This window comes from Equus caballus, chromosome 17 (assembly GCF_041296265.1).
Source record: "Equus caballus isolate H_3958 breed thoroughbred chromosome 17, TB-T2T, whole genome shotgun sequence".
NCBI lineage: Eukaryota > Metazoa > Chordata > Mammalia > Perissodactyla > Equidae > Equus > Equus caballus.
The window spans coordinates 27811689-27819635 of record NC_091700.1 but is presented as its reverse complement, the minus strand read 5'-3'; the positions used below and the strand labels follow the sequence as shown (position 1 = coordinate 27819635).

General features: G+C 44.5%; 1 long non-coding RNA gene across 1 annotated transcript; it reads right to left on the bottom strand.

Annotated features, from left to right (window-relative positions):
* Positions 1-347: 347 nt before the first annotated feature.
* On the bottom strand, positions 348-5705 carry LOC138918498 (uncharacterized). Its single transcript, XR_011427937.1, has 3 exons — positions 5573-5705; positions 2798-2993; positions 348-2094 (listed from the first exon to the last, which is right to left on the bottom strand). It is a non-coding gene; the product is annotated as an uncharacterized lncRNA (long non-coding RNA).
* Positions 5706-7947: the final 2242 nt, after the last annotated feature.

Below are 7947 nucleotides of genomic sequence, written 5' to 3'. Positions count from 1 at the left end.
TGAGTGCATCTTGACTCTACATAATGTTCTTTTTTTTTTTTTTAAGATTTTATTTTTTTCCTTTTTCTCCCCAAAGCCCCCAGGTCCATAGTTGCGTATTCTTAGTTGTGGGTCCTTCTAGTTGTGGCATGTGGGACGCTGCCTCAGCGTGGTTCTGTGAGCAGTGCCATGTCCACTCCCAGGATTCAAACCAACGAAACCCTGGGCCGCCTGCAGCAGAGTGCGCGAACTTAACCACTCAACCACGGGGCCGGCCCCCTCGTGGAATGTTCTATAGCTTCATTTCCCAGCTCCTTCCAATAACCCCCAAAACACACTCTTTTTTAAAAAAAGGTAATTTGAAATCGTTTCTATAAAGAGTCTTGACTGAACACTTATTCTTTATTTTGTTCTCAAAATATGGACAAGCTGTTAGGAATGCTGCTTTTGTTTGGGGAATCCTACAGATAAAGAAATTGATAGTAGATTGTATGCTGTATAAAGAGTCGTTTAGGGTTTGAGTTGGTGTTGGGGATAATAGACCACTCATTCATCCTTCCCTCTGGGCATTTATTCCTAAATGGCCTACACCCAAGGAAGTACCACTTGCGCATAACCCCTCTCGCTGGGCTATAGCTAAGCTGGATGTATACGGCTGAATACGGCAGAGGCCAGGAGGCTTAAGTGAAGCCTCTTTCTTCCTACTCCTTCCCTTCCAAATCTAACGTGGCTGGGTCTGTAGAGCAGGGCAAGTCCACTTGCCCAGACAATCAAACGGGCAGGAAAGACATGTTCCCTCAGGAGCAAGGGCCTGTGGAGGCAGCATGTAAAAAAGGAAGCGCCTCTTGTCAGTCCTGACCTTTAAGTCCAGTGACACAGCTCACTAGCAAAGTGCAGGCCAGAGCGTGTCTTGAATTCCATTCAGTCAGACCAGCAAGTTTTCCTTCTATGACAGCACTAAGAAAGTGGAACTGACTATAAGGATAAGTACGGGTTAAAAGTATCCATCCACTATGGGGAAGAAGGACTAACATGATGAGAACTTCTCAAAATTCCTCTTCCCCAGTGATGGTAATATTCAGTTCTGTGATTTGCTGGTGTTTTCTAAATTTTGTGGATTTGAGGTTATGTATCTGTCAGGTTAGGCTGCACCATGCTGCCATAACAAATGAACCCAAAGCTCTCAGAGGCTCACATAATAAAGATGTACTTCTCTCACACACTACATGCCTCTCAAGAGTCAGCCATAGTTCTGCTCCATGTCATTTTGATTCTAGGACCCAAGATAACAGAGCAGCCTTTGTCTGGGACATTGGGAGTTGCTGTAGCAGAAGGGGAAAAAGATACAGCAAACTATCCATAATTTTTGGTCACATTTCATTGCGCAGAGTAAGCTGCATGGCCACACATGAGGGAAGGGATGTGTCAACCTTTCTAGAACAGTCACCAAAAGCAGGACACCGAATATGGTTAAACCATATTACAATCTAATGAATGCTGTTACATTCTAATGTTTTATATTTACCCCAGAGAACTTTAGAAAAGTGAGATACAACGGAGACCTGGAAATGGAGAAATACAACTATGGAAGTGTTCTAGCCTCGGTTTTGCTTCATTGTCAAATAACTGAAAAAAAATAAGCTTATCTTTGTTCAAAATACATGTCCACGTTAGGGTGCTCTGCTCTATGGTGTCCTCACTCAGAGACCCAGGCCTCCACCCTATCATCTGCAACACAGTGGACCCACAACAGGGAAAGAGAACATGGTAATTTGCACACTCTGTCTTAAAGACCTTCATCAACACACTTGACACATGACACTTCTATTCTCATTCTGTTGACAAAGTAGATCAAATGGCCATGCCCAAACTTAAAGGGAAAGCACTATCCCACAATGTTTCTGGAAAGAGGAGAACCAAAGCACAGGTGACCCACCCAGTGACAACCACAGAAGGTACTGAAGGAGGTACACCAGTTGAAGGTGGCCCAGGCTGAGCAACTGAATAAAGAATCCGGAATCCGCCAAGCACCTGTGACTCCTCTGGCCAGATTGTGAAGAATAGGGAAAAATGAAAAACGTACATCTTTTGCACGTCTCTCGAACTTTAACTTCTCTGTGGGAAAAAATGAAAGGGTTAAAATTTTATACATTGATGCAAAATTTGAGTTGTTTTATATAGTAGCATTGCATTGTCTGGGCTGGGTTCGTACCTGACACTCCCTCTGTAAACCTGCCAGGCAAACTTAGCTGGGCATGGAAATAGATTATTGATGACTTCTCAGCCTATTGTAGAGTGTGACCTGGGTATAACAATTAATGTCTTGTCCTGATCCAGCTTCAAGGCCTCTGGGAGCCACATTATAAAGGCCTTGAGGGGCTCAAATGCCCACATTACAGATTCTTGGAGGGGGAGGGGGTAGAAAGGATGGGGAGGATAATTCTGTGAAGAAGCCAGGGTCACCTTCTCCATTAGGCACAGCAGGCATAGTGTCTGGGGCCCACAATTCTTTTAGAGGCCCATGATAATGTTTTATGTTCTTTTAAAATCAGAAGAAAAAGATAACTTTTATGTCAAAGAAAATGTTTTAATATATAACGTGAATATATTCATCTTTTTACCATTGCAGTAGTAAAACATAATTTTTTTTTATGGAGGAAGGGCCTCATGAAGACAAAAGTACCTAAGGCCCAGGAAAGTCATAATGTGGTGCTAGAAGAGGCACCCAGGATTCTCCCCTAAACTTCTCTATGGAAAGCAATAGAAATATGGTTGAGCCAGTCATGATGGCCTAGTGGTTAAGGTTTGGAGCTCTCACCACTTTGGCGGCCCGGGTTTGCTTCCCAGTGGCGGGACCACACCACCCATCTGTCAGTTGCCATGCTGTGGCTGCGGCTCACATAGAAGGACCAGAATGACTTACAACTAGGATATACAACCATGCACTGGAGTTTTGGAGAGGGAAAAAGAAGAGCAAGATTGGCAATAGATGTTAGCTCAGGGTGAATCTTTCCCTGGAAAAAAAAAAAGAAAGAAAGAAAAACAACTTAACAAAAACTATTCAAAAAAAAAAAGAAAGACATATGGTTGACTCAGCCTTATCAAATGCACTGAAATTAATAAGCCAAGAACACACATCAGGAAATTTTGGTCTCAAGGGGAAAATAGGGCTTCCCCCTGCTCCCCTCCCGGGTCACACCACGTGCAAGAGTAACAATAAGGACGTTCACAGTCTACACGATAATTTGGGGATCAAGAGATGGTGGAGCTTTCCTGGGTGGTGGAGTGTGATGCTAAGCCAGAGCAGGAAGTCTGCTTTTGGATTCTTCTCTTCCAATATGGTTGTCATTTGTTGGGCCTCGAGTTGTACCCAGTATGGTTCTTCCTTCTCCCTCCAAGGCCCCGGGGTGAGCGATTCAGCAAGTTCTACCCTGTGCCTCAAGGAGAAGCTGTTCTTTCTCTGGATTGCTCATCCTTGGTGTGCTCTTGCCCTTAGTCTCATCTTTCCTCCCTGTTCTCTCTCACCTGCACTAGTGCAAGAATGTCTGTTTCCACCCTTGCCCCCTGTAGCATAGACCTGGCTACACAGTATGGTAACCACAAGCCACGTAGGGCTATTAAGCACTTGAAATATGACTATTCTGAATTAAGAGGTGCTGTAAAAGTAAAATACGTGATAGATTTTGAAGATTTAGTAATAAAAAAATGTATAAACTATCTCACTAAAAATTTTTAAATTGATTACATGTACCGTTAATAATTTAGATATAGTAGGTTAAATTACATATGTTAAAATTATTTCCACCTGTTTCTTTTTACTTTTTAATGTGGCTACCAGAAAACTTTTTAAATTACGTGTATGACTCATGTTTATGGCTCACATTGTATTTCTGTGAGACAACGCTGCTCCACACTCCATGTGGCACCTAGAATGACCCTTTGACTGTCTTGAATATCACATCTCTCCTCCACTCAGAGCTCCCCAATAGCTTCGCATTTCACTCAGAGGCAAACAAAAGACCTTACTGTGGCCTATAAGGCCTTAGATGATCTCAGATGACCCCAACTACCCCTCTGACCCCCTCTCCTATCACTCTTGCCTTTGACACTCCATTCAGGGCACGTTAGCTTCCTTGCCACTCGCTGCACAAGCCAACCATGCTTCTACCCCAGGGCCTTTGCATGGGGTTTTCCCTCTGCTCACAATTTTTACCCCCTGATACTTTTACGTCACTCCCTCACTTTCTTCAGATCTCTGCTCACTGTTCACCACCCTATTTAAAGTAGGAGTGCACACACGCACACACATACACACACTTCCCTGTACCACCTGTTCCCTCCTTACTCTGCTTTAGCCTTCTCCATAGTGCTTACCACAAGTGTCCTTTCTGTGGTTTGTGTTGGTCTCTCTCTATTAGAATGTCAGCTCCATGAAGGCAAGGATTCTTGTCTGTACTGTCTACTGCTGAAGAACAAGTGCCTAGAACAGTGTCTGGCATGTTGTAGACACTCAATGAATGTTTGTTGAATGAATATCAGAGTGGTAAATGGTGGATCCAAGGAGGAAAAAGTTCGGGAGGCCCCTCAAGTCTGCTGCTAGCCTAAGCAAAGGAATCTCCTTCCCCATCAATAGATTTCTACCCTGGAGGCGACGTCAAAGCCTCACAGAAATGGGGCGCCCTTGGCCTGACTTTGTTCTCTCCAGAAACTCAAGGAGGTGGCCATGGCAGGACAGGACCAGGGACCCTGGGTGCATCCAAATATTATCAACCCTGACACAGCTCACAGAAATCTCTTTTTAGTGTGTGTCCTTTTTCTTTCTTTCTTTTTTTAGCACAACTAAAACAGAAAACAGTACTTTTAAATCCTTAGGTAAAATTAAAAGAAAGCTAAGAAATCCAAATAGCATAAAACCAATTATCATAGGGGCTGCGCTGCGATCCTACAATAACTGGAGTCGAGTCATGGATTGATTCAATTTTCAAGCACAAGGCCTGGCTTCCTCTGGCTCCAGCTTTCATCTGTCTCCGGGTCACATATGCTCCGGACATCACCTCATTTCCCATTATGTAGTGTACTCCTGAACAGTATCCTCAATTCAGGGAGAAACTGGAAGGTCAACTTTTCTTGTTACAAACGCTTGCTTTCTAGAGGCCTCTAGTTCACAGTTTATAGTCACTCTAAATGCAGTGCTTCCAGTTCTTCTGGTCTGTCCCCTCCTCTGCCCCAGCTGGCTTTGAGATTCATCTCTGTGGGCTCTTCCCACCCCTACCAGACTCAAGGCAGCCCCTCTGGCAAGATGTAGCAGCTTGGTCTCAACTAACAGGGAAACGAGGATCTGAAGGCTGAAGGCCCCAGGTGGTAGGAGAGCCTCTAGGAACTCAGCCTCATTGGCTGAGAGCAGCTCCAGACCCTCGGGGCCCCTTCCCCCGCGAGGCTCAGGACCTGCTCCGTGTGAGATCAGACAGGAGTACCATCCCCACCTATACTCCTGAAGCCTCACCCCAGACCATCCCCACAAGTCACCCAGCCCCAGATATTAACCTGCGCCTCTAAGAGAATGGAAATTCTGTTCCATTCTTCAGGAACTTACCTGTTAGGCATTTTGTGGCTTAGGATGTGCCTGAAGAAAGAGAAGGAGTACTAAAAGGCACTTTGTTCTGTTTTCTTCTGGTGCCTCTGCCCACACCCACTACCTTTGTCACTCCCAGTTGCCAGCCAACGCCACCTACGCCGTGCCTCTTCACTCTCCCTCCCCTTGTAATCAAGCAAGGACTTGACCTGGCTTCACCACTTACCCGTTGCCCTTCAGGAAATTACTTAATCCAGCTGAGCCTTACTCTCATTTGTAAAATGAGGATGAACCTATTTCAGAGGGACCTTGGGAGGTTATCTGGAAAACGTGCGTTGCTGATGCCCACGCCCTCTCCTCTTCCCAGTTGTAAGTGCTACAACAACCTGGAGCTGCAGGGCCTGACTTTGCCCCCATGTGAGGAAGGCCCATGACAGAAGGAAGGCAACACAGAGCAGAGCTCAGCTGAGAGACGGATAAAGACAGAGCAAGTCCCAATGAGCCCATTTGAGCCCCCAGATATGGCTGAGCATAAACCAGATGCACTCCAAAACTGCCAAGTTATGGGAATCAATGAATTCTCTTTTTTTGTTTTGTTTCATTGCTTAGTTGGTCTTTTGTTGCCTGCAACTGCAAAAGCCCAAACTAAAACACTGCTTTTCTGCTACGCCCTGGCTCTTAACTTTGGCAGCTTTGGATATTTTCATGAGTCTCTGGCTCCCCTGGGTGGCAAAGAGAATAAATTCACATTTCTAGGATTCCTACTCTGCATAAGCATTCTCATTTCTGCAATTCATTTACACTTCGACTCCTCTATATACTCTATAAGAGTATACTTGGGTTTACTCTTAGCCCACAAATGCTTTGACAGACTTCTTTTTCAGGGACCGCCTGCTCTCCCAGCTGTGGTGGTGCTGTGCCTGCAGAAACCCGGTCAGATCCCCTCACTGGTCCTGTTTGGAGTGGCCACTGGGTTTGGGTCAGTGGTAGAGCGAGTGGCCTGAGTCAGGGGCAGCGCGTCACCCTCTTCCAGAAGCAGGCAGGACACAAAGAACCATGTTGATATTATTAGAAGTTTTTGCCAACCAACTGTGCGAACCAGCCCAGACTCCATCATGCTTTTAAAAGCCCTGGCCATGTGAATTGGGCTCATCCAGATTACACTGAATGAGGAAACTGCAGAATTTAAAAACAATTCAAGCTGATAGACATTTTCATTTTGCAGTTTGTAAGGACACATTTTAAAAAACAAAGGTTTGGCCATATTGTTTTTATTTTATGATGATCCACTTCCTGGAAAGCCATGGCTATTGCAAAAGTTAACAAGTCTTTGGATCCTTGCCAACCTTTTACTGCTCAGAGACAAACTGAAAACATATCTTTAGTATGTGCCACTCTGTTGGGCTTACATTTTTACATAATTGTTGCTCATTCCTTGTTTAGATCTTTGCACTTTGGAAACACTAACCTGCTGGTCCTTTCAGGTGTCCTTACAGGTTCATCTCCTGTGTATTTCCATACCCCGGCAGAAATATGGAGTGCCCTCCATCCTCCTCACCTCAGCTCAGGTGTCAACTCCTTATCCCCCCTCGGCCCAGGCTGGGCTAGGTGTCCCACTTCTGTTTCCAATAGAGTTCTCTGCGTAGCATTATCATTATAATGACTACACTGGATAATTATCTGTTTATGGCTCGTGTTCCCTGCTAGACTTAGAAGCTTGAGGTGTGGTCTTTATCTCTTTTTTCTTTAAACCAAGTGCTTCCCAGCACACGGCTTGGCCCAAAGTTTATTAAATCAATATGTGAATTAAAAGGACAGGAGAAGATAAAATAGCATTTGTTGAGGACCTACTGACTTGATACCTTATAACACTGTGGTAAGAATTTAACAAGAGAGTATAAGTAAATGAGCTGGAGACGTAACTAGTACAAAGTGGACATGTTTGTTGAGTGAATGATGGTGGATCCACATTCTGAAGATGAAAATGCTGAGGCTCAGAGAGTTTAAGCTACTTCCTGGAGTCACAGAGTTACAGTGAGAGAGTTGACATTTGAGCATGGCTATCTCTGGTCCCTAAGCCCTTGGCTTCCCCTATACCTCTCTGTAGCCTTCCACTTGCACCTCTCTATATCCCTTGCCCCAGCAGGTAGGCATTTTTTTGTCGATAATCATCTTTGAATCAACTGTAACACTTTTACAGAATGGCCTTCCATGGGAGGAATCCCACAAATATTTGTTGGATGAATGGATGAATGACTAGATTTGGGGAAACCTTCAGTGCTGAACAAATAAACGTGGCTGACTAGTCCATTTAGCGCATGATACTGTATTATTCCTTTGGAAAATGTACTAATATCACTGTAGTGATCCACTAATCAGAAATATAATGTGTTATA